The sequence below is a fragment of the Lissotriton helveticus genome, chromosome 8 (assembly GCF_964261635.1).
Source record: "Lissotriton helveticus chromosome 8, aLisHel1.1, whole genome shotgun sequence".
NCBI classification, from domain to species: domain Eukaryota; kingdom Metazoa; phylum Chordata; class Amphibia; order Caudata; family Salamandridae; genus Lissotriton; species Lissotriton helveticus.
In genome coordinates this window covers 1,540,665,725-1,540,692,727 of record NC_136069.1, presented here as the reverse complement: position 1 = coordinate 1,540,692,727, position 27,003 = coordinate 1,540,665,725, and the positions used below count along the sequence as shown (strand labels likewise).

Sequence of the window (27,003 nt, the reverse complement as noted above, 5' to 3'; positions counted from 1 at the left end):
TTGAATAGAAGGTATGTTTGTGATTGGTTTGAGATGGGTGGGAGGTCAAGAGCAGGGAAAAGCAAGTCACCTTCCCTTCTAGTCTCCTCTTCTATGCCTACCTGCCGTTCACTCACTCTGTCTTTGTTTCATTCTCTCCTTCCTCAACACCCCATCTCACTCACTGGCTCTATCATTTGTGCTCTTTCCCCTTGCTCTTCATTTCATAGTGGAAACATCTCTTGAATGGATCATTAGAAAATGAGGTTACATAAAATTAAAAATCTACTTATTGGAAACCAAAAATATCACAAGACTGAATGTAAGCCATTTCTTCAATAAAAGGGATTTTTTAGGCACCCCCCAAAAAACACATAAAACACCACTAGTGCTAGAAGAATATTATACGAGCTTGAAGACAGAATTGGGCAAATTCATTTGCAGTTGAAACTGAAGTTTGGTACTTATTCAGATATATGCACTGCCAATTTTTTGCTGAGATTCTGAAGGAACGCGGAGACAAAATGGACTTAAAGTTTTGTCAGAAGTGGGATTCGAACCCACGCCTCCAGGAGAGACTGCGGCCTTAATGCAGTGCCTTAGACCACTCGGCCATCCTGACCACAAGTCGCTTGTTCATCTACATAGTGAGAAAGATAGTGTGAACAAAAAAAAAAACACATCTTAGGCCATGAGTGGCTATAGCAAGAAAAAAACTCACTGCACTTTTCCAAAAAGACAACCATATAAGCCCATGTGAGGGAAATGATCTGATTTTCTCCCTAAAGAAAAAAGAAGATTAAACACAGGTTTGTCAGAAGTGGGATTTGAACCCACGCCTCCAGAAGAGACTGCGACCTGAACGCAGCGCCTTAGACCACTTGGCCATCCTGACTTGCATTTTCAGTACCTTCCACAAGCCAGACAGCCATGCAAGTTTTGTACCTAAAAGGCATGCCCTCAATTTATTTATCCCATTATAAGCATTTCCAACAGATCTTTGAACAATCCATACAGAGCAGTACCTATGAAGAACTCTTTAGACCTTTAATGAGTACAAAGAGAAAGTGCTATTCACCAGCCACTTGAACGGCCCAAAGCTGCTTTGAAATTGAGTCAACAGCCACATCTTGGCTGACTAAAGCAAATTCAACAAGGGAGCTCAATGTCACAACATTGGGAGGAATACACAAATCTAAGCAGCCCCTGATCACAGCCCTGAGGACATTGCTGTAAGTGTGCTGGAGTACAGCTGTCTACCAGGTGCTTGGCATTCTTCCAAATTTGCATGGCCTGTCTGGCCAGGGAATACAAGAGCATGACTCTTCTAGATGAGCTCTTACATGGGTCCTAAGCTCATTTGGTAAGGATTGCACTTTATCAGCAAGACTTTGTAAAACAGAAATATATGAGAAACCCAAGCTCTCTTGACTAGACGAGGACGGAATAACGTCCCAGGTGAAGACGAAGAGATGCAACTTCCATCAGATGTTATCCTGATGAAGAAGATTATATCTCCAAAAGTCATTTCAGAAGTGGGATTCGAACCCACGCCTCCAGAGGAGACTGCAGCCTAAACACAGCGCCTTAGACCACTCGGCCATCCTGACAGTGAAGAGTCCTAAGAAATGTATAAAAGTCACTCAGAAATTTCTGCGTCCATGCAAGCTTGAAATAATTTCAACCTTCAAACACAAGGTGCAACTTTTTGCACAGGACAATAAACACAGAAGATCACATATGAAAGCATTTCATTTCACAGGTGTACTGTTTTTATGCTTTTAGAATAACTTATATCTCTCACCAGCTATTTAGGGTTCTGTATCCTACTCACAAAATTATCTTGCCTGCGACCTCTCTCTTTATACACAAACAATTATTGCTCAGGAAGTAGGAAGGCAGAAGGTGGGGCAGTTTATGCAAATTTATGCTGTCAATGTGCCTTGCAGATTCATGCAGAATTTCTAGATCCTTGCTGGAAACAAGAGAGCAGGCCTTGTTTCAGATCAACTGTCCCTAGCAAGGAACGTCTGAGCACATCCATTCTTTTGCTCTCTAGCCCCTGGCTTGGGACTCACCCTCACTGGCTGAGGAGTGAAGTTCTGCATACCAACGTTGCATAGAAGGTATGTTTGTGATTGGTTTGAGATGGGTGGGAGGTCAAGAGCAGGAAAAAGCAAGTCACCTTCACTTCTAGTCTCCTCTTCTATGCCTACCTGCCGTTCACTCACTCTGTCTTTGTTTCATTCTCTCCTTCCTCAACACCCCATCTCAATCACTGGCTCTATCATTTGTGCTCTTTCCCCTTGCTCTTCATTTCATAGTGGAAACATCTCTTGAATGGATCATTAGAAAATGAGGTTACATAAAATTAAAAATCTACTTATTGGAAACCAAAAATATCACAAGACTGAATGTAAGCCATTTCTTCAATAAAAGGGATTTTTTAGGCACCCCCCAAAAAACACATAAAACACCACTAGTGCTAGAAGAATATTATACGAGCTTGAAGACAGAATTGGGCAAATTCATTTGCAGTTGAAACTGAAGTTTGGTACTTATTCAGATATTATATGCACTGCCAATTTTTAGCTGAGATTCTGAAGGAACACAGTGACAAAATGGACTTAAAGTTTTGTCAGAAGTGGGATTCGAACTCACGCCTCCAGGAGAGACTGCGGCCTTACCGCAGCGCCTTAGACCACTCCGCCATCCTGACCACATGTTGCTTGTCCATCTACATAGTGAGAAAGATAGTGTGAACAAAAAAAACACACATCTTAGGCCATAAGTGGCTATAGCAAGAAAAAAACTCACTGCACTTTTCCAAAAAGACAACCATATAAGCCCAAGTGAGGGAAATGATCTGATTTTCTCCCTCAAGAAAAAAGAAGATTAAACACAGGTCTGTCAGAAGTGGGATTTGAACCCACGCCTCCAGAAGAGACTGCGACCTGAACGCAGCGCCTTAGACCACTCGGCCATCCTGACTTGCATTTGCAGCACCTTCCACAAGCCAGACAGCCATGCAAGTTTGGTACCGAAAAGGCATGCCCTCAATTTATTTATCCCATTATAAGCATTTCCAACAGATCTTTGAACAATCCATACAGAGCAGTACCTATGAAGAACTCTTTAGACCTTTAAAGCGTACAAAGAGAAAGTGCTATTCACCAGCCACTTGAACGGCCCAAAGCTGCTTTGAAATTGAGTCAACAGCCACATCTTGGCTGACTAAAGCAAATTCAACAAGGGAGCTCAATGTCACAACATAGGGTGGAATACGCAAATCTAAGCAGCCCCTGATCACAGCCCTGAGGACATTGCTGTAAGTGTGCTGGAGTACAGCTGTCTACCAGGTGCTTGGCATTCTTCCAAATTTGCATGGCCTGTCTGGCCAGGGAATACAAGAGCATGACTCTTCTAGATGAGCTCTTACATGGGTCCTAAGCTCATTTGGTAAGGATTGCACTTTATCAGCAAGACTTTGTAAAACAGAAATATATGAGAAACCCAAGCTCTCTTGACTAGACGAGGACGGAATAACGTCCCAGGTGAAGACGAAGAGATGCAACTTCCATCAGATGTTATCCTGATGAAGAAGATTATATCTCCAAAAGTCATTTCAGAAGTGGGATTCGAACCCACGCCTCCAGAGGAGACTGCAGCCTAAACACAGCGCCTTAGACCACTCGGCCATCCTGACAGTGAAGAGTCCTAAGAAATGTATAAAAGTCACTCAGAAATTTCTGCGTCCATGCAAGCTTGAAATAATTTCAACCTTCAAACACAAGGTGCAACTTTTTGCACAGGACAATAAACACAGAAGATCACATATGAAAGCATTTCATTTCACAGGTGTACTGTTTTTATGCTTTTAGAATAACTTATACCTCTCACCAGCTATTTAGGGTTCTGTATCCTACTCACAAAATTATCTTGCCTGCGACCTCTCTCTTTATACACAAACAACTATTGCTCAGGAAGTAGGAAGGCAGAAGGTGGGGCAGTTTATGCAAATTTATGCTGTCAATGTGCCTTGCAGATTCATGCAGAATTTCTAGATCCTTGCTGGAAACAAGAGAGCAGGCCTTGTTTCAGATCAACTGTCCCTAGCAAGGAACGTCTGAGCACATCCATTCTTTTGCTCTCTAGCCCCTGGCTTGGGACTCACCCTCACTGGCTGAGGAGTGAAGTTCTGCATACCAACGTTGCATAGAAGGTATGTTTGTGATTGGTTTGAGATGGGTGGGAGGTCAAGAGCAGGGAAAAGCAAGTCACCTTCACTTCTAGTCTCCTCTTCTATGCCTACCTGCCGTTCACTCACTCTGTCTTTGTTTCATTCTCTCCTTTCTCAACACCCCATCTCACTCACTGGCTCTATCATTTGTGCTCTTTCCCCTTGCTCTTCATTTCATAGTGGAAACATCTCTTGAATGGATCATTAGAAAATGAGGTTACATAAAATTAAAAATCTACTTATTGGAAAACAAAAATATCACAAGACTGAATGTAAGCCATTTCTTCAATAAAAGGGATTTTTTAGGCACCCCCCAAAAAACACATAAAACACCACTAGTGCTAGAAGAATATTATACGAGCTTGAAGACAGAATTGGGCAAATTCATTTGCAGTTGACACTGAAGTTTGGTACTTATTCAGATATTATATGCACTGCCAATTTTTAGCTGAGAATCTGAAGGAACGCAGAGACAAAATGGACATAAAGTTTTGTCAGAAGTGGGATTCGAACCCACGCCTCCAGGAGAGACTGCGGCCTTAACGCAGCGCCTTAGACCACTCGGCCATCCTGACCACATGTTGCTTTTCCATCTACATAGTGAGAAAGATAGTGTGAACAAAAAAAACACACATCTTAGGCCATGAGTGGCTATAGCAAGAAAAAAACTCACTGCACTTTTCCAAAAAGACAACCATATAAGCCCATGTGAGGGAAATGATCTGATTTTCTCCCTCAAGAAAAAAGAAGATTAAACACAGGTTTGTCAGAAGTGGGATTTGAACCCATGCCTCCAGAAGAGACTGCGACCTGAACGCAGCGCCTTAGACCACTCGGCCATCCTGACTTGCATTTTCAGTACCTTCCACAAGCCAGACAGCCATGCAAGTTTGGTACCGAAAAGGCATGCCCTCAATTTATTTATCCCATTATAAGCATTTCCAACAGATCTTTTGAACAATCCATACAGAGCAGTACCTATGAAGAACTCTTTAGACCTTTAAAGCGTACAAAGAGAAAGTGCTATTCACCAGCCACTTGAACGGCCCAAAGCTGCTTTGAAATTGAGTCAACAGCCACATCTTGGCTGACTAAAGCAAATTCAACAAGGGAGCTCAATGTCACAACATAGGGTGGAATACGCAAATCTAAGCAGCCCCTGATCACAGCCCTGAGGACATTGCTGTAAGTGTGCTGGAGTACAGCTGTCTACCAGGTGCTTGGCATTCTTCCAAATTTGCATGGCCTGTCTGGCCAGGGAATACAAGAGCATGACTCTTCTAGATGAGCTCTTACATGGGTGGGTCCTAAGCTCATTTGGTAAGGATTGCACTTTATCAGCAAGACTTTGTACAACAGAAATATATGAGAAACCCAAGCTCTCTTGACTAGACGAGGACGGAATAACGTCCCAGGTGAAGACGAACAGATGCAACTTCCATCAGATGTTATCCTGATGAAGAAGATTATATCTCCAAAAGTCATGTCAGAAGTGGGATTCGAACCCACGCCTCCAGAGGAGACTGCGGCCTAAACACAGCGCCTTAGACCACTCGGCCATCCTGACAGTGGAGAGGCCTAAGAAATGTATAAAAGTCACTCAGAAATTTCTGCGTCCATGCAAGCTTGAAATAATTTCAACCTTCAAACACAAGGTGCAACTTTTTGCACAGGACAATAAACACAGAAGATCACATATGAAAGCATTTCATTTCACAGGTGTACTGTTTTTATACTTTTAGAATAACTTATACCTCTCACCAGCTATTTAGGGTTCTGTATCCTACTCACAAAATTACCTTGCCTGCGACCTCTCTCTTTATACACAAACAACTACTGCTCAGGAAGTAGGAAGGCAGAAGGTGGGGCAGTTTATGCAAATTTATGCTGTCAATGTGCCTTGCAGATTCATGCAGAATTTCTAGTTCCTTGCTGGAAACAAGAGAGCAGGCCTTGTTTCAGATCAACTGTCCCTAGCAAGGAACGTCTGAGCACATCCATTCTTTTGCTCTCTAGCCCCTGGCTTGGGACTCACCCTCACTGGCTGAGGAGTGAAGTTCTGCATACCAACGTTGAATAGAAGGTATGTTTGTGATTGGTTTGAGATGGGTGGGAGGTCAAGAGCAGGGAAAAGCAAGTCACCTTCCCTTCTAGTCTCCTCTTCTATGCCTACCTGCCGTTCACTCACTCTGTCTTTGTTTCATTCTCTCCTTCCTCAACACCCCATCTCACTCACTGGCTCTATCATTTGTGCTCTTTCCCCTTGCTCTTCATTTCATAGTGGAAACATCTCTTGAATGGATCATTAGAAAATGAGGTTACATAAAATTAAAAATCTACTTATTGGAAACCAAAAATATCACAAGACTGAATGTAAGCCATTTCTTCAATAAAAGGGATTTTTTAGGCACCCCCCAAAAAACACATAAAACACCACTAGTGCTAGAAGAATATTATACGAGCTTGAAGACAGAATTGGGCAAATTCATTTGCAGTTGACACTGAAGTTTGGTACTTATTCAGATATTATATGCACTGCCAATTTTTAGCTGAGAATCTGAAGGAACGCAGAGACAAAATGGACATAAAGTTTTGTCAGAAGTGGGATTCGAACCCACGCCTCCAGGAGAGACTGCGGCCTTAACGCAGCGCCTTAGACCACTCGGCCATCCTGACCACATGTTGCTTGTCCATCTACATAGTGAGAAAGATAGTGTGAACAAAAAAAACACACATCTTAGGCCATAAGTGGCTATAGCAAGAAAAAAACTCACTGCACTTTTCCAAAAAGACAACCATATAAGCCCATGTGAGGGAAATGATCTGATTTTCTCCCTCAAGAAAAAAGAAGATTAAACACAGGTTTGTCAGAAGTGGGATTTGAACCCACGCCTCCAGAAGAGACTGCGACCTGAACGCAGCGCCTTAGACCACTCGGCCATCCTGACTTGCATTTGCAGTACCTTCCACAAGCCAGACAGCCATGCAAGTTTGGTACCGAAAAGGCATGCCCTCAATTTATTTATCCCATTATAAGCATTTCCAACAGATCTTTGAACAATCCATACAGAGCAGTACCTATGAAGAACTCTTTAGACCTTTAAAGCGTACAAAGAGAAAGTGCTATTCACCAGCCACTTGAACGTCCCAAAGCTGCTTTGAAATTGAGTCAACAGCCACATCTTGGCTGACTAAAGCAAATTCAACAAGGGAGCTCAATGTCACAACATTGGGTGGAATACACAAATCTAAGCAGCCCCTGATCACAGCCCTGAGGACATTGCTGTAAGTGTGCTGGAGTACAGCTGTCTACCAGGTGCTTGGCATTCTTCCAAATTTGCATGGCCTGTCTGGCCAGGGAATACAAGAGCATGACTCTTCTAGATGAGCTCTTACATGGGTCCTAAGCTCATTTGGTAAGGATTGCACTTTATCAGCAAGACTTTGTAAAACAGAAATATATGAGAAACCCAAGCTCTCTTGACTAGACGAGGACGGAATAACGTCCCAGGTGAAGACGAAGAGAGGCAACTTCCATCAGATGTTATCCTGATGAAGAAGATTATATCTCCAAAAGTCATTTCAGAAGTGGGATTCGAACCCACGTCTCCAGAGGAGACTGCAGCCTAAACACAGCGACTTAGACCACTCGGCCATCCTGACAGTGAGGAGTCCTAAGAAATGTATAAAAGTCACTCAGAAATTTCTGCGTCCATGCAAGCTTGAAATAATTTCAACCTTCAAACACAAGGTGCAACTTTTTGCACAGGACAATAAACACAGAAGATCACATATGAAAGCATTTCATTTCACAGGTGTACTGTTTTTATGCTTTTAGAATAACTTATATCTCTCACCAGCTATTTAGGGTTCTGTATCCTACTCACAAAATTATCTTGCCTGCGACCTCTCTCTTTATACACAAACAATTATTGCTCAGGAAGTAGGAAGGCAGAAGGTGGGGCAGTTTATGCAAATTTATGCTGTCAATGTGCCTTGCAGATTCATGCAGAATTTCTAGATCCTTGCTGGAAACAAGAGAGCAGGCCTTGTTTCAGATCAACTGTCCCTAGCAAGGAACGTCTGAGCACATCCATTCTTTTGCTCTCTAGCCCCTGGCTTGGAACTCACCCTCACTGGCTGAGGAGTGAAGTTCTGCATACCAACGTTGCATAGAAGGTATGTTTGTGATTGGTTTGAGATGGGTGGGAGGTCAAGAGCAGGGAAAAGCAAGTCACCTTCACTTCTAGTCTCCTCTTCTATGCCTACCTGCCGTTCACTCACTCTGTCTTTGTTTCATTCTCTCCTTCCTCAACACCCCATCTCACTCACTGGCTCTATCATTTGTGCTCTTTCCCCTTGCTCTTCATTTCATAGTGGAAACATCTCTTGAATGGATCATTAGAAAATGAGGTTACATAAAATTAAAAATCTACTTATTGGAAACCAAAAATATCACAAGACTGAATGTAAGCCATTTCTTCAATAAAAGGGATTTTTTAGGCACCCCCCAAAAAACACATAAAACACCACTAGTGCTAGAAGAATATTATACGAGCTTGAAGACAGAATTGGGCAAATTCATTTGCAGTTGAAACTGAAGTTTGGTACTTATTCAGATATTATATGCACTGCCAATTTTTAGCTGAGATTCTGAAGGAACGCAGTGACAAAATGGACTTAAAGTTTTGTCAGAAGTGGGATTCGAACTCACGCCTCCAGGAGAGACTGCGGTCTTAACGCAGCGCCTTAGACCACTCGGCCATCCTGACCACATGTTGCTTGTCCATCTACATAGTGAGAAAGATAGTGTGAACAAAAAAAAACACACATCTTAGGCCATAAGTGGCTATAGCAAGAAAACAACTCACTGCACTTTTCCAAAAAGACAACCATATAAGCCCATGTGAGGGAAATGATCTGATTTTCTCCCTCAAGAAAAAAGAAGATTAAACACAGGTTTGTCAGAAGTGGGATTTGAACCCACGCCTCCAGAAGAGACTGCGACCTGAACGCAGCGCCTTAGACCACTCGGCCATCCTGACTTGCATTTGCAGCACCTTCCACAAGCCAGACAGCCATGCAAGTTTGGTACCGAAAAGGCATGCCCTCAATTTATTTATCCCATTATAAGCATTTCCAACAGATCTTTGAACAATCCATACAGAGCAGTACCTATGAAGAACTCTTTAGACCTTTAAAGCGTACAAAGAGAAAGTGCTATTCACCAGCCACTTGAACGGCCCAAAGCTGCTTTGAAATTGAGTCAACAGCCACATCTTGGCTGACTAAAGCAAATTCAACAAGGGAGCTCAATGTCACAACATAGGGTGGAATACGCAAATCTAAGCATCCCCTGATCACAGCCCTGAGGACATTGCTGTAAGTGTGCTGGAGTACAGCTGTCTACCAGGTGCTTGGCATTCTTCCAAATTTGCATGGCCTGTCTGGCCAGGGAATACAAGAGCATGACTCTTCTAGATGAGCTCTTACATGGGTCCTGAGCTCATTTGGTAAGGATTGCACTTTATCAGCAAGACTTTGCACAACAGAAATATATGAGAAACCAAAGCTCTCTTGACTAGACGAGGACGGAATAACGTCCCAGGTGAAGACGAACAGATGCAACTTCCATCAGATGTTATCCAGATGAAGAAGATTCTATCTCCAAAAGTCATGTCAGAAGTGGGATTCGAACCCACGCCTCCAGAGGAGACTGCGGCCTAAACACAGCGCCTTAGACCACTCGGCCATCCTGACAGTGAAGAGTCCTAAGAATTGTATAAAAGTCACTCAGAAATTTCTGCGACCATGCAAGCTTGAAATAATTTCAACCTTCAAACACAAGGTGCAACTTTTTGCACAGGACAATAAACACAGAAGATCACATATGAAAGCATTTCATTTCACAGGTGTACTGTTTTTATGCTTTTAGAATAACTTATACCTCTCACCAGCTATTTAGGGTTCTGTATCCTACTCACAAAATTACCTTGCCTGCGACCTCTCTCTTTATACACAAACAACTACTGCTCAGGAAGTAGGAAGGCAGAAGGTGGGGCAGTTTATGCAAATTTATGCTGTCAATGTGCCTTGCAGATTCATGCAGATTTTCTAGATCCTTGCTGGAAACAAGAGAGCAGGCCTTGTTTCAGATCAACTGTCCCTAGCAAGGAACGTCTGAGCACATCCATTCTTTTGCTCTCTAGCCCCTGGCTTGGGACTCACCCTCACTGGCTGAGGAGTGAAGTTCTGCATACCAACCTTACATAGAAGGTATGTTTGTGATTGGTTTGAGATGGGTGGGAGGTCAAGAGCAGGGAAAAGCAAGTCACCTTCCCTTCTAGTCTCCTCTTCTATGCCTACCTGCCGTTCACTCACTCTGTCTTTGTTTCATTCTCTCCTTCCTCAACACCCCATCTCACTCACTGGCTCTATCATTTGTGCTCTTTCCCCTTGCTCTTCATTTCATAGTGGAAACATCTCTTGAATGGATCATTAGAAAATGAGGTTACATAAAATTAAAAATCTACTTATTGGAAACCAAAAATATCACAAGACTGAATGTAAGCCATTTCTTCAATAAAAGGGATTTTTTAGGCACCCCCCAAAAAACACATAAAACACCACTAGTGCTAGAAGAATATTATACGAGCTTGAAGACAGAATTGGGCAAATTCATTTGCAGTTGAAACTGAAGTTTGGTACTTATTCAGATATTATATGCACTGCCAATTTTTAGCTGAGATTCTGAAGGAACGCAGTGACAAAATGGACTTAAAGTTTTGTCAGAAGTGGGATTCGAACTCACGCCTCCAGGAGAGACTGCGGTCTTAACGCAGCGCCTTAGACCACTCGGCCATCCTGACCACATGTTGCTTGTCCATCTACATAGTGAGAAAGATAGTGTGAACAAAAAAAAACACACATCTTAGGCCATAAGTGGCTATAGCAAGAAAACAACTCACTGCACTTTTCCAAAAAGACAACCATATAAGCCCATGTGAGGGAAATGATCTGATTTTCTCCCTCAAGAAAAAAGAAGATTAAACACAGGTTTGTCAGAAGTGGGATTTGAACCCACGCCTCCAGAAGAGACTGCGACCTGAATGCAGCGCCGTAGACCACTCTGCCATCCTGACTTGCATTTGCAGCACCTTCCACAAGCCAGACAGCCATGCAAGTTTGGTACCGAAAAGGCATGCCCTCAATTTATTTATCCCATTATAAGCCTTTCCAACAGATCTTTTGAACAATCCATACAGAGCAGTACCTATGAAGAACTCTTTAGACCTTTAAAGCGTACAAAGAGAAAGTGCTATTCACCAGCCACTTGAACGGCCCAAAGCTGCTTTGAAATTGAGTCAACAGCCACATCTTGGCTGACTAAAGCAAATTCAACAAGGGAGCTCAATGTCACAACATAGGGTGGAATACGCAAATCTAAGCAGCCCCTGATCACAGCCCTGAGGACATTGCTGTAAGTGTGCTGGAGTACAGCTGTCTACCAGGTGCTTGGCATTCTTCCAAATTTGCATGGCCTGTCTGGCCAGGGAATACAAGAGCATGACTCTTCTAGATGAGCTCTTACATGGGTCCTAAGCTCATTTGGTAAGGATTGCACTTTATCAGCAAGACTTTGTACAACAGAAATATATGAGAAACCCAAGCTCTCTTGACTAGACGAGGACGGAATAACGTCCCAGGTGAAGACGAACAGATGCAACTTCCATCAGATGTTATCCTGATGAAGAAGATTATATCTCCAAAAGTCATGTCAGAAGTGGGATTCGAACCCACGCCTCCAGAGGAGACTGCAGCCTAAACACAGCGCCTTAGACCACTCGGCCATCCTGACAGTGGAGAGTCCTAAGAAATGTATAAAAGTCACTCAGAAATTTCTGCGTCCATGCAAGCTTGAAATAATTTCAACCTTCAAACACAAGGTGCAACTTTTTGCACAGGACAATAAACACAGAAGATCACATATGAAAGCATTTCATTTCACAGGTGTACTGTTTTTATGCTTTTAGAATAACTTATACCTCTCACCAGCTATTTAGGGTTCTGTATCCTACTCACAAAATTACCTTGCCTGCGACCTCTCTCTTTATACACAAACAACTACTGCTCAGGAAGTAGGAAGGCAGAAGGTGGGGCAGTTTATGCAAATTTATGCTGTCAATGTGCCTTGCAGATTCATGCAGAATTTCTAGTTCCTTGCTGGAAACAAGAGAGCAGGCCTTGTTTCAGATCAACTGTCCCTAGCAAGGAACGTCTGAGCACATCCATTCTTTTGCTCTCTAGCCCCTGGCTTGGGACTCACCCTCACTGGCTGAGGAGTGAAGTTCTGCATACCAACGTTGAATAGAAGGTATGTTTGTGATTGGTTTGAGATGGGTGGGAGGTCAAGAGCAGGGAAAAGCAAGTCACCTTCCCTTCTAGTCTCCTCTTCTATGCCTACCTGACGTTCACTCACTCTGTCTTTGTTTCATTCTCTCCTTCCTCAACACCCCATCTCACTCACTGGCTCTATCATTTGTGCTCTTTCCCCTTGCTCTTCATTTCATAGTGGAAACATCTCTTGAATGGATCATTAGAAAATGAGGTTACATAAAATTAAAAATCTACTTATTGGAAACCAAAAATATCACAAGACTGAATGTAAGCCATTTCTTCAATAAAAGGGATTTTTTAGGCACCCCCCAAAAAACACATAAAACACCACTAGTGCTAGAAGAATATTATACGAGCTTGAAGACAGAATTGGGCAAATTCATTTGCAGTTGAAACTGAAGTTTGGTACTTATTCAGATATTATATGCACTGCCAATTTTTAGCTGAGATTCTGAAGGAACGCAGAGACAAAATGGACTTAAAGTTTTGTCAGAAGTGGGATTCGAACCCACGCCTCCAGGAGAGACTGTGGCCTTAATGCAGTGCCTTAGACCACTCGGCCATCCTGACCACAAGTTGCTTGTTCATCTACATAGTGAAAAAGATAGTGTGAACAAAAAAAACACACATCTTAGGCCATGAGTGGCTATAGCAAGAAAAAAACTCACTGCACTTTTCCAAAAAGACAACCATATAAGCCCATGTGAGGGAAATGATCTGATTTTCTCCCTCAAGAAAAAAGAAGATTAAACACAGGTTTGTCAGAAGTGGGATTTGAACCCACGCCTCCAGAAGAGACTGCGACCTGAACGCAGCGCCTTAGACCACTCGGCCATCCTGACTTGCATTTTCAGCACCTTCCACAAGCCAGACAGCCATGCAAGTTTGGTACCGAAAAGGCATGCCCTCAATTTATTTATCCCATTATAAGCATTTCCAACAGATCTTTGAACAATCCATACAGAGCAGTACCTATGAAGAACTCTTTAGACCTTTAAAGCGTACAAAGAGAAAGTGCTATTCACCAGCCACTTGAACGGCCCAAAGCTGCTTTGAAATTGAGTCAACAGCCACATCTTGGCTGACTAAAGCAAATTCAACAAGGGAGCTCAATGTCACAACATAGGGTGGAATACGCAAATCTAAGCATCCCCTGATCACAGCCCTGAGGACATTGCTGTAAGTGTGCTGGAGTACAGCTGTCTACCAGGTGCTTGGCATTCTTCCAAATTTGCATGGCCTGTCTGGCCAGGGAATACAAGAGCATGACTCTTCTAGATGAGCTCTTACATGGGTCCTGAGCTCATTTGGTAAGGATTGCACTTTATCAGCAAGACTTTGTACAACAGAAATATATGAGAAACCAAAGCTCTCTTGACTAGACGAGGACGGAATAACGTCCCAGGTGAAGACGAACAGATGCAACTTCCATCAGATGTTATCCAGATGAAGAAGATTCTATCTCCAAAAGTCATGTCAGAAGTGGGATTCGAACCCACGCCTCCAGAGGAGACTGCGGCCTAAACACAGCGCCTTAGACCACTCGGCCATCCTGACAGTGAAGAGTCCTAAGAATTGTATAAAAGTCACTCAGAAATTTCTGCGACCATGCAAGCTTGAAATAATTTCAACCTTCAAACACAAGGTGCAACTTTTTGCACAGGACAATAAACACAGAAGATCACATATGAAAGCATTTCATTTCACAGGTGTACTGTTTTTATGCTTTTAGAATAACTTATACCTCTCACCAGCTATTTAGGGTTCTGTATCCTACTCACAAAATTACCTTGCCTGCGACCTCTCTCTTTATACACAAACAACTACTGCTCAGGAAGTAGGAAGGCAGAAGGTGGGGCAGTTTATGCAAATTTATGCTGTCAATGTGCCTTGCAGATTCATGCAGATTTTCTAGATCCTTGCTGGAAACAAGAGAGCAGGCCTTGTTTCAGATCAACTGTCCCTAGCAAGGAACGTCTGAGCACATCCATTCTTTTGCTCTCTAGCCCCTGGCTTGGGACTCACCCTCACTGGCTGAGGAGTGAAGTTCTGCATACCAACGTTACATAGAAGGTATGTTTGTGATTGGTTTGAGATGGGTGGGAGGTCAAGAGCAGGGAAAAGCAAGTCACCTTCCCTTCTAGTCTCCTCTTCTATGCCTACCTGCCGTTCACTCACTCTGTCTTTGTTTCATTCTCTCCTTCCTCAACACCCCATCTCACTCACTGGCTCTATCATTTGTGCTCTTTCCCCTTGCTCTTCATTTCATAGTGGAAACATCTCTTGAATGGATCATTAGAAAATGAGGTTACATAAAATTAAAAATCTACTTATTGGAAACCAAAAATATCACAAGACTGAATGTAAGCCATTTCTTCAATAAAAGGGATTTTTTAGGCACCCCCCAAAAAACACATAAAACACCACTAGTGCTAGAAGAATATTATACGAGCTTGAAGACAGAATTGGGCAAATTCATTTGCAGTTGAAACTGAAGTTTGGTACTTATTCAGATATTATATGCACTGCCAATTTTTAGCTGAGATTCTGAAGGAACGCAGAGACAAAATGGACTTAAAGTTTTGTCAGAAGTGGGATTCGAACCCACGCCTCCAGGAGAGACTGCGGCCTTAATGCAGTGCCTTAGACCACTCGGCCATCCTGACCACAAGTTGCTTGCTCATCTACATAGTGAGAAAGATAGTGTGAACAAAAAAAACACACATCTTAGGCCATGAGTGGCTATAGCAAGAAAAAAACTCACTGCACTTTTCCAAAAAGACAACCATATAAGCCCATGTGAGGGAAATGATCTGATTTTCTCCCTCAAGAAAAAAGAAGATTAAACACAGGTTTGTCAGAAGTGGGATTTGAACCTACGCCTCCAGAAGAGACTGCGACCTGAACGCAGCGCCTTAGACCACTTGGCCATCCTGACTTGCATTTTTAGCACCTTCCACAAGCCAGACAGCCATGCACGTTTGGTACCGAAAAGGCATGCCCTCAATTTATTTATCCCATTATAAGCATTTCCAACAGATCTTTGAACAATCCATACAGAGCAGTACCTATGAAGAACTCTTTAGACCTTTAAAGCGTACAAAGAGAAAGTGCTATTCACCAGCCACTTGAACGGCCCAAAGCTGCTTTGAAATTGAGTCAACAGCCACATCTTGGCTGACTAAAGCAAATTCAACAAGGGAGCTCAATGTCACAACATAGGGTGGAATACGCAAATCTAAGCAGCCCCTGATCACAGCCCTGAGGACATTGCTGTAAGTGTGCTGGAGTACAGCTGTCTACCAGGTGCTTGGCATTCTTCCAAATTTGCATGGCCTGTCTGGCCAGGGAATACAAGAGCATGACTCTTCTAGATGAGCTCTTACATGGGTCCTAAGCTCATTTGGTAAGGATTGCACTTTATCAGCAAGACTTTGTACAACAGAAATATATGAGAAACCAAAGCTCTCTTGACTAGACGAGGACGGAATAACGTCCCAGGTGAAGACGAACAGATGCAACTTCCATCAGATGTTATCCAGATGAAGAAGATTATATCTCCAAAAGTCATGTCAGAAGTGGGATTCGAACCCACGCCTCCAGAGGAGACTGCGGCCTAAACACAGCGCCTTAGACCACTCTGCCATCCTGACAGTGAAGAGTCCTAAGAAATGTATAAAAGTCACTCAGAAATTTCTGCGACCATGCAAGCTTGAAATAATTTCAACCTTCAAACACAAGGTGCAACTTTTTGCACAGGACAATAAACACAGAAGATCACATATGAAAGCATTTCATTTCACAGGTGTACTGTTTTTATGCTTTTAGAATAACTTATACCTCTCACCAGCTATTTAGGGTTCTGTATCCTACTCACAAAATTACCTTGCCTGCGACCTCTCTCTTTATACACAAACAACTACTGCTCAGGAAGTAGGAAGGCAGAAGGTGGGGCAGTTTATGGAAATTTATGCTGTCAATGTGCCTTGCAGATTCATGCAGAATTTCTAGATCCTTGCTGGAAACAAGAGAGCAGGCCTTGTTTCAGATCAACTGTCCCTAGCAAGGAACGTCTGAGCACATCCATTCTTTTGCTCTCTAGCCCCTGGCTTGGGACTCACCCTCACTGGCTGAGGAGTGAAGTTCTGCATACCAACGTTACATAGAAGGTATGTTTGTGATTGGTTTGAGATGGGTGGGAGGTCAAGAGCAGGGAAAAGCAAGTCACCTTCACTTCTAGTCTCCTCTTCTATGCCTACCTGCCGTTCACTCACTCTGTCTTTGTTTCATTCTCTCCTTCCTCAACACCCCATCTCACTCACTGGCTCTATCATTTGTGCTCTTTCCCCTTGCTCTTCATTTCATAGTGGAAACATCTCTTGAATGGATCATTAGAAAATAAGGTTACATAAAATTAAAAATCTACTTATTGGAAACCAAAAATATCACAAGACTGAATGTAAGCCATTTCTTCAATAAAAGGGATTTTTTAGGCACCCCCCAAAAAACACATAAAACACCACTAGTGCTAGAAGAATATTATACAAGCTTGAAGACAGAATTGGGCAAATTCATTTGCAGTTGAAACTGAAGTTTGGTACTTATTCAGATATTATATGCACTGCCAATTTTTAGCTGAGATTCTGAAGGAACGCAGAGACAAAATGGACTTATAGTTTTGTCAGAAGTGGGATTCGAACTCACGCCTCCAGGAGAGACTGCGGCCTTAACGCAGCGCCTTAGACCACTCGGCCATCCTGACCACATGTTGTTTCCTCATCTACATAGTGAGAAAGATAGTGTGAACAAAAAAAACACACATCTTAGGCCATGAGTGGCTATAGCAAGAAAAAAATTCACTGCACTTTTCCAAAAAGACAACCATATAAGCCCATGTGAGGGAAATGATCTGATTTTCTCCCTCAAGAAAAAAGAAGATTAAACACAGGTTTGTCAGAAGTGGGATTTGAACCCACGCCTCCAGAAGAGACTGCGACCTGAACGCAGCGCCTTAGACCACTCGGCCATCCTGACTTGCATTTGCAGTACCTTCCACAAGCCAGACAGCCATGCAAGTGGGGTACCGAAAAGGCATGCCCTCAATTTATTTATCCCATTATAAGCATTTCCAACAGATCTTTGAACAATCCATACAGAGCAGTACCTATGAAGAACTCTTTAGACCTTTAATGAGTACAAAGAGAAAGTGCTATTCACCAGCCACTTGAACGGCCCAAAGCTGCTTTGAAATTGAGTCAATAGCCACATCTTGGCTGACTAAAGCAAATTCAACAAGGGATCTCAATGTCACAACATAGGGTGGAATTCGCAAATCTAAGCAGCCCCTGATCACTGCCCTGAGGAAATTGCTGTAAGTGTGCTGGAGTCCAGCTGTCTACCAGGTGCTTGGCATTCTTCCAAATTTGTATGGCCTGTCTGGCCAGGGAATACACGAGAATGACTCTTCTAGATGAGCTCTTACATGGGTCATAAGCTCATTTGGTAAGGATTGCACTTTATCAGCAAGACTTTGTACAACAGAAATATATGAGAAACCCACGCTCTCTTGACTAGACGAGGACAGAATAACGTCCCAGGTGAAGACAAACAGAAGCAACTTCCATCAGATGTTATCCTGATGAAGAAGATTATATCTCCAAAAGTCATTTCAGAAGTGGGATTCGAACCCACGTCTCCAGAGGAGACTGTGGCCTAAACACAGCGCCTTAGACCACTCGGCCATCCTGACAGTGAAGAGTCCTAAGAAATGTATAAAAGTCACTCAGAAATTTCTGCGTCCATGCAAGTTTAAAATAATTTCAACCTTCAAACACAAGGTGCATCTTTTTGCACAGGACAATAAACACAGAAGATCACATATGAAAGCATTTCATTTCACAGGTGTACTGTTTTTATGCTTTTAGAATAACTTATACCTCTCACCAGCTATTTAGGGTTCTGTATCCTACTCACAAAATTACCTTGCCTGCGACCTTTCTCTCTATACACAAACAACGACTGCTCAGGAAGTAGGAAGGCAGAAAGTGGGGCAGTTTATGCAAATTTATGCTGTCAATGTGCCTTGCACATTCATGCAGAATTTCTAGATCCTTGCTGGAAACAAGAGAGCAGGCCTTGTTTCAGATCAACTGTCCCTAGCAAGGAACGTCTGAGCACATCCATTCTTTTGCTCTCTAGCCCCTGGCTTGGGACTCACACTCACTGGCTGAGGAGTGAAGTTCTGCATACCAACGTTGCATAGAAGGTATGTTTGTGATTGGTTTGAGATGGGTGGGAGGTCAAGAGCAGGGAAAAGCAAGTCACTTTCACTTCTAGTCTCCTCTTCTATGCCTACCTGCCGTTCACTCACTCTGTCTTTGTTTCATTCTCTCCTTCCTCAACACCCCATCTCACTCACTCACTCTATCATTTGTGCTCTTTCCCCTTGCTCTTCATTTCATAGTGGAAACATCTCTTGAATGGATCATTAGAAAATGAGGTTACATAAAATTAAAAATCTACTTATTGGAAACCAAAAATATCACAAGACTGAATGTAAGCCATTTCTTCAATAAAAGGGATTTTTCAGGCACCCCCCAAAAAACACATAAAACACCACTAGTGCTAGAAGAATATTATAAGAGCTTGAAGACAGAATTGGGCAAATTCATTTGCAGTTGAAACTGAAGTTTGGTACTTATTCAGATATTATATGCACTGCCAATTTTTAGCTGAGATTCTGAAGGAACGCAGAGACAAAATGGACTTAAAGGTTTGTCAGAAGTGGGATTCGAACCCACGCCTCCAGGAGAGACTGCAGCCTTAACGCAGCGCCTTAGACCACTCGGCCATCCTGACCACATTTTGCTTGTCCATCTACATAGTGAGAAAGATAGTGTGAACAAAAAAAACACACATCTTAGGCCATAAGTGGCTATAGCAAGAAAAAAACTCACTGCACTTTTCCAAAAAGACAACCATATAAGCCCATGTGAGGGAAATGATCTGATTTTCTCCCTCAAGAAAAAAGAAGATTAAGCACAGGTTTGTCAGAAGTGGGATTTGAACCCACGCCTCCAGAAGAGACTGCGACCTGAACGCAGAGTCTTAGACCACTTGACCATCCTGACTTGCATTTGCAGCACCTTCCACAAGCCAGACAGCCATGCAAGTTTGGTACCGAAAAGGCATGCCCTCAATTTATTTATCCCATTATAATCATTTCCAACAGATCTTTGAACAATCCATACAGAGCAGTACCTATGAAGAACTCTTTAGACCTTTAAAGCGTACAAAGAGAAAGTGCTATTCACCAGCCACTTGAACGGCCCAAAGCTGCTTTGAAATTGAGTCAACAGCCACATCTTGGCTGACTAAAGCAAATTCAACAAGGGAGCTCAATGTCACAACATAGGGTGGAATACGCAAATCTAAGCAGCCCCTGATCACAGCCCTGAGGACATTGCTGTAAGTGTGCTGGAGTACAGCTGTCTACCAGGTGCTTGGCATTCTTCCAAATTTGCATGGCCTGTCTGGCCAGGGAATACAAGAGCATGACTCTTCTAGATGAGCTCTTACATGGGTCCTAAGCTCATTTGGTAAGGATTGCACTTTATCAGCAAGACTTTGTACAACAGAAATATATTCGAAACCCAAGCTCTCTTGACTAGACGAGGACGGAATAACGTCCCTGGTGAAGACGAACAGATGCAACTTCCATCAGATGTTATCCTGATGAAGAAGATTATATCTCCAAAAGTCATGTCAGAAGTGGGATTCGAACCCACGCCTCCAGAGGAGACTGCGGCCTAAACACAGCGCCTTAGACCACTCGGCCATCCTGACAGTGGAGAGTCCTAAGAAATGTATAAAAGTCACTCAGAAATTTCTGCGTCCATGCAAGCTTGAAATAATTTCAACCTTCAAACACAAGGTGCAACTTTTTGCACAGGACAATAAACACAGAAGATCACATATGAAAGCATTTCATTTCACAGGTGTACTGTTTTTATGCTTTTAGAATAACTTATACCTCTCACCAGCTATTTAGGGTTCTGTATCCTACTCACAAAATTACCTTGCCTGCGACCTCTCTCTTTATACACAAACAACTACTGCTCAGGAAGTAGGAAGGCAGAAGGTGGGGCAGTTTATGCAAATTTATGCTGTCAATGTGCCTTGCAGATTCATGCAGAATTTCTAGTTCCTTGCTGGAAACAAGAGAGCAGGCCTTGTTTCAGATCAACTGTCCCTAGCAAGGAACGTCTGAGCACATCCATTCTTTTGCTCTCTAGCCCCTGGCTTGGGACTCACCCTCACTGGCTGAGGAGTGAAGTTCTGCATACCAACGTTGAATAGAAGGTATGTTTGTGATTGGTTTGAGATGGGTGGGAGGTCAAGAGCAGGGAAAAGCAAGTCACCTTCACTTGTAGTCTCCTCTTCTATGCCTACCTGCCGTTCACTCACTCTGTCTTTGTTTCATTCTCTCCTTCCTCAACACCCCATCTCACTCACTGGCTCTATCATTTGTGCTCTTTCCCCTTGCTCTTCATTTCATAGTGGAAACATCTCTTGAATGGATCATTAGAAAATGAGGTTACATAAAATTAAAAATCTACTTATTGGAAACCAAAAATATCACAAGACTGAATGTAAGCCATTTCTTCAATAAAAGGGATTTTTTAGGCACCCCCCAAAAAACACATAAAACACCACTAGTGCTAGAAGAATATTATACGAGCTTGAAGACAGAATTGGGCAAATTCATTTGCAGTTGAAACTGAAGTTTGGTACTTATTCAGATATTATATGCACTGCCAATTTTTAGCTGAGATTCTGAAGGAACGCAGAGACAAAATGGAGTTAAAGTTTTGTCAGAAGTGGGATTCGAACCCACGCCTCCAGTAGAGACTGCGGCCTTAATGCAGTGCCTTAGACCACTCGGCCATCCTGACCACAAGTTGCTTGTTCATCTACATAGTGAGAAAGATAGTGTGAACAAAAAAAACACACATCTTAGGCCATGAGTGGCTATAGCAAGAAAAAAACTCACTGCACTTTTCCAAAAAGACAACCATATAAGCCCATGTGAGGGAAATGATCTGATTTTCTCCCTCAAGAAAAAAGAAGATTAAACACAGGTTTGTCAGAAGTGGGATTTGAACCCACGCCTCCAGAAGAGACTGCGACCTGAACGCAGCGCCTTAGACCACTCGGCCATCCTGACTTGCATTTTCAGCACCTTCCACAAGCCAGACAGCCATGCAAGTTTGGTACCGAAAAGGCATGCCCTCAATTTATTTATCCCATTATAAGCATTCCCAACAGATCTTTGAACAATCCATACAGAGCAGTACCTATGAAGAACTCTTTAGACCTTTAAAGCGTACAAAGAGAAAGTGCTATTCACCAGTCACTTGAACGGCCCAAAGCTGCTTTGGAATTGAGTCAACAGCCACATCTTGGCTGACTAAAGCAAATTCAACAAGGGAGCTCAATGTCACAACATAGGGTGGAATACGCAAATCTAAGCAGCCCCTGATCACAGCCCTGAGGACATTGCTGTAAGTGTGCTGGAGTACAGCTGTCTACCAGGTGCTTGGCATTCTTCCAAATTTGCATGGCCTGTCTGGCCAGGGAATACAAGAGCATGACTCTTCTAGATGAGCTCTTACATGGGTCCTAAGCTCATTTGGTAAGGATTGCACTTTATCAGCAAGACTTTGTACAACAGAAATATATGAGAAACCAAAGCTCTCTTGACTAGACGAGGACGGAATAACGTCCCAGGTGAAGACGAACAGATGCAACTTCCATCAGATGTTATCCAGATGAAGAAGATTATATCTCCAAAAGTCATGTCAGAAGTGGGATTCGAACCCACGCCTCCAGAGGAGACTGCGGCCTAAACACAGCGCCTTAGACCACTCGGCCATCCTGACAGTGAAGAGTCCTAAGAAATGTATAAAAGTCACTCAGAAATTTCTTCGACCATGCAAGCTTGAAATAATTTCAACCTTCAAACACAAGGTGCAACTTTTTGCACAGGACAATAAACACAGAAGATCACATATGAAAGCATTTCATTTCACAGGTGTACTGTTTTTATGCTTTTAGAATAACTTATACCTCTCACCAGCTATTTAGGGTTCTGTATCCTACTCACAAAATTACCTTGCCTGCGACCTCTCTCTTTATGCACAAACAACTACTGCTCAGGAAGTAGGAAGGCAGAAGGTGGGGCAGTTTATGGAAATTTATGCTGTCAATGTGCCTTGCAGATTCATGCAGAATTTCTAGATCCTTGCTGGAAACAAGAGAGCAGGCCTTGTTTCAGATCAACTGTCCCTAGCAAGGAACGTCTGAGCACATCCATTCTTTTGCTCTCTAGCCCCTGGCTTGGGACTCACCCTCACTGGCTGAGGAGTGAAGTTCTGCATACCAACGTTACATAGAAGGTATGTTTGTGATTGGTTTGAGATGGGTGGGAGGTCAAGAGCAGGGAAAAGCAAGTCACCTTCACTTCTAGTCTCCTCTTCTATGCCTACCTGCCGTTCACTCACTCTGTCTTTGTTTCATTCTCTCCTTCCTCAACACCCCATCTCACTCACTGGCTCTATCATTTGTGCTCTTTCCCCTTGCTCTTCATTTCATAGTGGAAACATCTCTTGAATGGATCATTAGAAAATAAGGTTACATAAAATTAAAAATCTACTTATTGGAAACCAAAAATATCACAAGACTGAATGTAAGCCATTTCTTCAATAAAAGGGATTTTTAGGCACCCCCCAAAAAACACATAAAACACCACTAGTGCTAGAAGAATATTATACGAGCTTGAAGACAGAATTGGGCAAATTCATTTGCAGTTGAAACTGAAGTTTGGTACTTATTCAGATATTATATGCACTGCCAATTTTTAGCTGAGATTCTGAAGGAACGCAGAGACAAAATGGAGTTAAAGTTTTGTCAGAAGTGGGATTCGAACCCACGCCTCCAGTAGAGACTGCGGCCTTAATGCAGTGCCTTAGACCACTCGGCCATCCTGACCACAAGTTGCTTGTTCATCTACATAGTGAGAAAGATAGTGTGAACAAAAAAAACACACATCTTAGGCCATGAGTGGCTATAGCAAGAAAAAAACTCACTGCACTTTTCCAAAAAGACAACCATATAAGCCCATGTGAGGGAAATGATCTGATTTTCTCCCTCAAGAAAAAAGAAGATTAAACACAGGTTTGTCAGAAGTGGGATTTGAACCCACGCCTCCAGAAGAGACTGCGACCTGAACGCAGCGCCTTAGACCACTCGGCCATCCTGACTTGCATTTTCAGCACCTTCCACAAGCCAGACAGCCATGCAAGTTTGGTACCGAAAAGGCATGCCCTCAATTTATTTATCCCATTATAAGCATTCCCAACAGATCTTTGAACAATCCATACAGAGCAGTACCTATGAAGAACTCTTTAGACCTTTAAAGCGTACAAAGAGAAAGTGCTATTCACCAGTCACTTGAACGGCCCAAAGCTGCTTTGGAATTGAGTCAACAGCCACATCTTGGCTGACTAAAGCAAATTCAACAAGGGAGCTCAATGTCACAACATAGGGTGGAATACGCAAATCTAAGCAGCCCCTGATCACAGCCCTGAGGACATTGCTGTAAGTGTGCTGGAGTACAGCTGTCTACCAGGTGCTTGGCATTCTTCCAAATTTGCATGGCCTGTCTGGCCAGGGAATACAAGAGCATGACTCTTCTAGATGAGCTCTTACATGGGTCCTAAGCTCATTTGGTAAGGATTGCACTTTATCAGCAAGACTTTGTACAACAGAAATATATGAGAAACCAAAGCTCTCTTGACTAGACGAGGACGGAATAACGTCCCAGGTGAAGACGAACAGATGCAACTTCCATCAGATGTTATCCAGATGAAGAAGATTATATCTCCAAAAGTCATGTCAGAAGTGGGATTCGAACCCACGCCTCCAGAGGAGACTGCGGCCTAAACACAGCGCCTTAGACCACTCGGCCATCCTGACAGTGAAGAGTCCTAAGAAATGTATAAAAGTCACTCAGAAATTTCTGCGACCATGCAAGCTTGAAATAATTTCAACCTTCAAACACAAGGTGCAACTTTTTGCACAGGACAATAAACACAGAAGATCACATATGAAAGCATTTCATTTCACAGGTGTACTGTTTTTATGCTTTTAGAATAACTTATACCTCTCACCAGCTATTTAGGGTTCTGTATCCTACTCACAAAATTACCTTGCCTGCGACTTCTCTCTTTATGCACAAACAACTACTGCTCAGGAAGTAGGAAGGCAGAAGGTGGGGCAGTTTATGGAAATTTATGCTGTCAATGTGCCTTGCAGATTCATGCAGAATTTCTAGATCCTTGCTGGAAACAAGAGAGCAGGCCTTGTTTCAGATCAACTGTCCCTAGCAAGGAACGTCTGAGCACATCCATTCTTTTGCTCTCTAGCCCCTGGCTTGGGACTCACCCTCACTGGCTGAGGAGTGAAGTTCTGCATACCAACGTTACATAGAAGGTATGTTTGTGATTGGTTTGAGATGGGTGGGAGGTCAAGAGCAGGGAAAAGCAAGTCACCTTCACTTCTAGTCTCCTCTTCTATGCCTACCTGCCGTTCACTCACTCTGTCTTTGTTTCATTCTCTCCTTCCTCAACACCCCATCTCACTCACTGGCTCTATCATTTGTGCTCTTTCCCCTTGCTCTTCATTTCATAGTGGAAACATCTCTTGAATGGATCATTAGAAAATAAGGTTACATAAAATTAAAAATCTACTTATTGGAAACCAAAAATATCACAAGACTGAATGTAAGCCATTTCTTCAATAAAAGGGATTTTTTAGGCACCCCCCAAAAAACACATAAAACACCACTAGTGCTAGAAGAATATTATACAAGCTTGAAGACAGAATTGGGCAAATTCATTTGCAGTTGAAACTGAAGTTTGGTACTTATTCAGATATTATATGCACTGCCAATTTTTAGCTGAGATTCTGAAGGAACGCAGAGACAAAATGGACCTATAGTTTTGTCAGAAGTGGGATTCGAACTCACGCCTCCAGGAGAGACTGCGGCCTTAACGCAGCGCTTAGACCACTCGGCCATCCTGACCACATGTTGCTTGTTCATCTACATAGTGAGAAAGATAGTGTGAACAAAAAAAACACACACCTTAGGCCATGAGTGGCTATAGCAAGAAAAAAATTCACTGCACTTTTCCAAAAAGACAACCATATAAGCCCATGTGAGGGAAATGATCTGATTTTCTCCCTCAAGAAAAAAGAAGATTAAACACAGGTTTGTCAGAAGTGGGATTTGAACCCACGCCTCCAGAAGAGACTGCGACCTGAACGCAGCGCCTTAGACCACTCGGCCATCCTGACTTGCATTTGCAGCACCTTCCACAAGCCAGACAGCCATGCAAGTGGGGTACCGAAAAGGCATGCCCTCAATTTATTTATCCCATTATAAGCATTTCCAACAGATCTTTGAACAATCCATACAGAGCAGTACCTATGAAGAACTCTTTAGACCTTTAATGAGTACAAAGAGAAAGTGCTATTCACCAGCCACTTGAACGGCCCAAAGCTGCTTTGAAATTGAGTCAATAGCCACATCTTGGCTGACTAAAGCAAATTCAACAAGGGATCTCAATGTCACAACATAGGGTGGAATTCGCAAATCTAAGCAGCCCCTGATCACTGCCCTGAGGAAATTGCTGTAAGTGTGCTGGAGTCCAGCTGTCTACCAGGTGCTTGGCATTCTTCCAAATTTGTATGGCCTGTCTGGCCAGGGAATACACGAGAATGACTCTTCTAGATGAGCTCTTACATGGGTCATAAGCTCATTTGGTAAGGATTGCACTTTATCAGCAAGACTTTGTACAACAGAAATATATGAGAAACCCACGCTCTCTTGACTAGACGAGGACAGAATAACGTCCCAGGTGAAGACAAACAGAAGCAACTTCCATCAGATGTTATCCTGATGAAGAAGATTATATCTCCAAAAGTCATTTCAGAAGTGGGATTCGAACCCACGTCTCCAGAGGAGACTGTGGCCTAAACACAGCGCCTTAGACCACTCGGCCATCCTGACAGTGAAGAGTCCTAAGAAATGTATAAAAGTCACTCCGAAATTTCTGCGTCCATGCAAGCTTGAAATAATTTCAACCTTCAAACACAAGGTGCAACTTTTTGCACAGGACAATAAACACAGAAGATCACATATGAAAGCATTTCATTTCACAGGTGTACTGTTTTTATGCTTTTAGAATAACTTATACCTCTCACCAGCTATTTAGGGTTCTGTATCCTACTCACAAAATTACCTTGCCTGCGACCTTTCTCTCTAT

The 27,003-nt window shown here is 42.8% G+C and overlaps 33 non-coding genes across 33 annotated transcripts; all 33 read right to left on the bottom strand.

Moving 5' to 3' along the window:
- Window positions 1-518: 518 nt before the first annotated feature.
- TRNAL-AAG (transfer RNA leucine (anticodon AAG)) lies at window positions 519-601 on the bottom strand. The gene has a single exon. It is a non-coding gene; the product is annotated as a tRNA-Leu (tRNA).
- A 190-nt stretch (window positions 602-791) lies between these two features.
- Window positions 792-874, bottom strand: TRNAL-CAG (transfer RNA leucine (anticodon CAG)). The gene has a single exon. It is a non-coding gene; the product is annotated as a tRNA-Leu (tRNA).
- A 632-nt stretch (window positions 875-1,506) lies between these two features.
- On the bottom strand, window positions 1,507-1,589 carry TRNAL-UAG (transfer RNA leucine (anticodon UAG)). The gene has a single exon. It is a non-coding gene; the product is annotated as a tRNA-Leu (tRNA).
- Window positions 1,590-2,887: 1,298 nt separating this feature from the next.
- Window positions 2,888-2,970, bottom strand: TRNAL-CAG (transfer RNA leucine (anticodon CAG)). Its single transcript has one exon. It is a non-coding gene; the product is annotated as a tRNA-Leu (tRNA).
- A 632-nt stretch (window positions 2,971-3,602) lies between these two features.
- Window positions 3,603-3,685, bottom strand: TRNAL-UAG (transfer RNA leucine (anticodon UAG)). The gene has a single exon. It is a non-coding gene; the product is annotated as a tRNA-Leu (tRNA).
- A 1,026-nt stretch (window positions 3,686-4,711) lies between these two features.
- On the bottom strand, window positions 4,712-4,794 carry TRNAL-AAG (transfer RNA leucine (anticodon AAG)). The gene has a single exon. It is a non-coding gene; the product is annotated as a tRNA-Leu (tRNA).
- Window positions 4,795-4,983: 189 nt separating this feature from the next.
- TRNAL-CAG (transfer RNA leucine (anticodon CAG)) lies at window positions 4,984-5,066 on the bottom strand. Its single transcript has one exon. It is a non-coding gene; the product is annotated as a tRNA-Leu (tRNA).
- Window positions 5,067-5,703: 637 nt separating this feature from the next.
- On the bottom strand, window positions 5,704-5,786 carry TRNAL-UAG (transfer RNA leucine (anticodon UAG)). The gene has a single exon. It is a non-coding gene; the product is annotated as a tRNA-Leu (tRNA).
- A 1,026-nt stretch (window positions 5,787-6,812) lies between these two features.
- On the bottom strand, window positions 6,813-6,895 carry TRNAL-AAG (transfer RNA leucine (anticodon AAG)). Its single transcript has one exon. It is a non-coding gene; the product is annotated as a tRNA-Leu (tRNA).
- Window positions 6,896-7,084: 189 nt separating this feature from the next.
- Window positions 7,085-7,167, bottom strand: TRNAL-CAG (transfer RNA leucine (anticodon CAG)). Its single transcript has one exon. It is a non-coding gene; the product is annotated as a tRNA-Leu (tRNA).
- Window positions 7,168-8,908: 1,741 nt separating this feature from the next.
- On the bottom strand, window positions 8,909-8,991 carry TRNAL-AAG (transfer RNA leucine (anticodon AAG)). The gene has a single exon. It is a non-coding gene; the product is annotated as a tRNA-Leu (tRNA).
- Window positions 8,992-9,181: 190 nt separating this feature from the next.
- Window positions 9,182-9,264, bottom strand: TRNAL-CAG (transfer RNA leucine (anticodon CAG)). The gene has a single exon. It is a non-coding gene; the product is annotated as a tRNA-Leu (tRNA).
- A 632-nt stretch (window positions 9,265-9,896) lies between these two features.
- Window positions 9,897-9,979, bottom strand: TRNAL-UAG (transfer RNA leucine (anticodon UAG)). The gene has a single exon. It is a non-coding gene; the product is annotated as a tRNA-Leu (tRNA).
- A 1,026-nt stretch (window positions 9,980-11,005) lies between these two features.
- Window positions 11,006-11,088, bottom strand: TRNAL-AAG (transfer RNA leucine (anticodon AAG)). The gene has a single exon. It is a non-coding gene; the product is annotated as a tRNA-Leu (tRNA).
- A 906-nt stretch (window positions 11,089-11,994) lies between these two features.
- Window positions 11,995-12,077, bottom strand: TRNAL-UAG (transfer RNA leucine (anticodon UAG)). Its single transcript has one exon. It is a non-coding gene; the product is annotated as a tRNA-Leu (tRNA).
- A 1,298-nt stretch (window positions 12,078-13,375) lies between these two features.
- TRNAL-CAG (transfer RNA leucine (anticodon CAG)) lies at window positions 13,376-13,458 on the bottom strand. The gene has a single exon. It is a non-coding gene; the product is annotated as a tRNA-Leu (tRNA).
- A 632-nt stretch (window positions 13,459-14,090) lies between these two features.
- TRNAL-UAG (transfer RNA leucine (anticodon UAG)) lies at window positions 14,091-14,173 on the bottom strand. The gene has a single exon. It is a non-coding gene; the product is annotated as a tRNA-Leu (tRNA).
- A 1,026-nt stretch (window positions 14,174-15,199) lies between these two features.
- Window positions 15,200-15,282, bottom strand: TRNAL-AAG (transfer RNA leucine (anticodon AAG)). Its single transcript has one exon. It is a non-coding gene; the product is annotated as a tRNA-Leu (tRNA).
- Window positions 15,283-16,186: 904 nt separating this feature from the next.
- On the bottom strand, window positions 16,187-16,269 carry TRNAL-UAG (transfer RNA leucine (anticodon UAG)). The gene has a single exon. It is a non-coding gene; the product is annotated as a tRNA-Leu (tRNA).
- A 1,026-nt stretch (window positions 16,270-17,295) lies between these two features.
- Window positions 17,296-17,378, bottom strand: TRNAL-AAG (transfer RNA leucine (anticodon AAG)). The gene has a single exon. It is a non-coding gene; the product is annotated as a tRNA-Leu (tRNA).
- A 189-nt stretch (window positions 17,379-17,567) lies between these two features.
- Window positions 17,568-17,650, bottom strand: TRNAL-CAG (transfer RNA leucine (anticodon CAG)). The gene has a single exon. It is a non-coding gene; the product is annotated as a tRNA-Leu (tRNA).
- A 632-nt stretch (window positions 17,651-18,282) lies between these two features.
- TRNAL-UAG (transfer RNA leucine (anticodon UAG)) lies at window positions 18,283-18,365 on the bottom strand. Its single transcript has one exon. It is a non-coding gene; the product is annotated as a tRNA-Leu (tRNA).
- Window positions 18,366-19,391: 1,026 nt separating this feature from the next.
- On the bottom strand, window positions 19,392-19,474 carry TRNAL-AAG (transfer RNA leucine (anticodon AAG)). Its single transcript has one exon. It is a non-coding gene; the product is annotated as a tRNA-Leu (tRNA).
- Window positions 19,475-19,663: 189 nt separating this feature from the next.
- TRNAL-CAG (transfer RNA leucine (anticodon CAG)) lies at window positions 19,664-19,746 on the bottom strand. The gene has a single exon. It is a non-coding gene; the product is annotated as a tRNA-Leu (tRNA).
- Window positions 19,747-20,378: 632 nt separating this feature from the next.
- Window positions 20,379-20,461, bottom strand: TRNAL-UAG (transfer RNA leucine (anticodon UAG)). Its single transcript has one exon. It is a non-coding gene; the product is annotated as a tRNA-Leu (tRNA).
- Window positions 20,462-21,487: 1,026 nt separating this feature from the next.
- TRNAL-AAG (transfer RNA leucine (anticodon AAG)) lies at window positions 21,488-21,570 on the bottom strand. Its single transcript has one exon. It is a non-coding gene; the product is annotated as a tRNA-Leu (tRNA).
- A 189-nt stretch (window positions 21,571-21,759) lies between these two features.
- Window positions 21,760-21,842, bottom strand: TRNAL-CAG (transfer RNA leucine (anticodon CAG)). The gene has a single exon. It is a non-coding gene; the product is annotated as a tRNA-Leu (tRNA).
- Window positions 21,843-22,474: 632 nt separating this feature from the next.
- TRNAL-UAG (transfer RNA leucine (anticodon UAG)) lies at window positions 22,475-22,557 on the bottom strand. Its single transcript has one exon. It is a non-coding gene; the product is annotated as a tRNA-Leu (tRNA).
- Window positions 22,558-23,582: 1,025 nt separating this feature from the next.
- Window positions 23,583-23,665, bottom strand: TRNAL-AAG (transfer RNA leucine (anticodon AAG)). The gene has a single exon. It is a non-coding gene; the product is annotated as a tRNA-Leu (tRNA).
- A 189-nt stretch (window positions 23,666-23,854) lies between these two features.
- TRNAL-CAG (transfer RNA leucine (anticodon CAG)) lies at window positions 23,855-23,937 on the bottom strand. The gene has a single exon. It is a non-coding gene; the product is annotated as a tRNA-Leu (tRNA).
- A 632-nt stretch (window positions 23,938-24,569) lies between these two features.
- TRNAL-UAG (transfer RNA leucine (anticodon UAG)) lies at window positions 24,570-24,652 on the bottom strand. The gene has a single exon. It is a non-coding gene; the product is annotated as a tRNA-Leu (tRNA).
- A 1,297-nt stretch (window positions 24,653-25,949) lies between these two features.
- TRNAL-CAG (transfer RNA leucine (anticodon CAG)) lies at window positions 25,950-26,032 on the bottom strand. Its single transcript has one exon. It is a non-coding gene; the product is annotated as a tRNA-Leu (tRNA).
- Window positions 26,033-26,664: 632 nt separating this feature from the next.
- On the bottom strand, window positions 26,665-26,747 carry TRNAL-UAG (transfer RNA leucine (anticodon UAG)). The gene has a single exon. It is a non-coding gene; the product is annotated as a tRNA-Leu (tRNA).
- Window positions 26,748-27,003: the final 256 nt, after the last annotated feature.